We start from the raw sequence: 1,206 nt of genomic DNA, 5'->3' as shown, positions 1-1,206 counted from the left end.
GTTTGCCTCAGCACCGAGGGGGGCTGATGGGCTCCCCATGGCCCCTCTGTCCAGACTCCTGGAGCTGCTGGGCTGAAGCCCCGGGCCCTGAGCTGGGCTGGAGAGGGGCTATGGATGCTGAGAGCTAGTCTGCAGTCCCTGCCTGGAGTCCTGGGGGCTGTGGCCTGGGTCCCTGGGACAGTCAGGGCAGTAGGAAGGCTCCCTGGGTGAGCTGTTCTCCCCCGCAGAGCCCTGGAGAGACCCTGGAGGTAACAGGGGTCTCAGCCAGAGAAGGGATCTGCAGGGGCTGGGTGGTCTCCCTGGAGGTGCCCAGGGCTGGAATGCAGGTCCACTGTGAACCCACGTGGTCACCTAGAACTTGGGGGGCTAGAGTGGAGCAGTCCTAGGTAAAGATGCTTTTTCTGGGCGTCCCTGAGTCCTCTGAGACCACTCTGCTTGGCACTCAAGCTTCCACTAACTTCACCGGGCCTGAACGTGGCCCTGGTCAGCTGGCTGCCCTGGGGTGCTCCCCCAGCCCCTGCCCCTGGAGGCCCCAGCCAAGCCCCTCAAGCCCCAGGGGGGTGATGCTGGCCGTAGGGCGGTGGGCTGAGGTCCCGGACTGCATGCCTGTGTGCGCCCAGCCCAGCCAGCGCGCCTCTCCGGCACCGGGGACACAGGCCTGCCCGACCCACGGGAAGCCGTAGCTCGCCAGTCTCACAAGAAAATGCTGCGATTCCTGAGACGCCCACTCATCAGGGGGCTCAGCTGCCAAGGGTCCTGACCCAAACTTGAGCCCCCAGAGGGAAAAGACACCTCTGAGACCATTGGTCTGGACTGGGGTGAAGATGAGGTGCGGATGTCGTGGGGGTGCCTGCCTTGTGGTTGCGTGGACTCCTGCCCGGCGACCGAGCCCAAGTCCACGGCAGGCTGGGCCGGCGTCCTCCCGAGGCCGGGCCTCCGAGGGGCTGTCTGCTGGCCAGGGGGCTGGGGGCTGGGGTTGGGAGCTGGCCTCTGCCCTGCTCCTGACTGCTGTGCACACCTCGTCCCTTCTTCTGCCCGCTCTGGTTTTAATAAGCGTTTGAGACGATTCCATCTCCTTTCGTCTCCCAGCTACCGACCACACTTCTCTCTGAGGTTCTGGGTGGTTGCCCTGAGTCTGTTCACACCTGCTCCACATCCATCCGTAAATGCTCAGCGCTGGGGGAGGCAGACGGGCACCTCAGGGCC

Source organism: Giraffa tippelskirchi, chromosome 4 (assembly GCF_054371585.1).
Source record: "Giraffa tippelskirchi isolate mGirTip1 chromosome 4, T2T-mGirTip1v1.2.pri, whole genome shotgun sequence".
NCBI lineage: Eukaryota > Metazoa > Chordata > Mammalia > Artiodactyla > Giraffidae > Giraffa > Giraffa tippelskirchi.
This window is presented reverse-complemented; position numbering follows the sequence as displayed.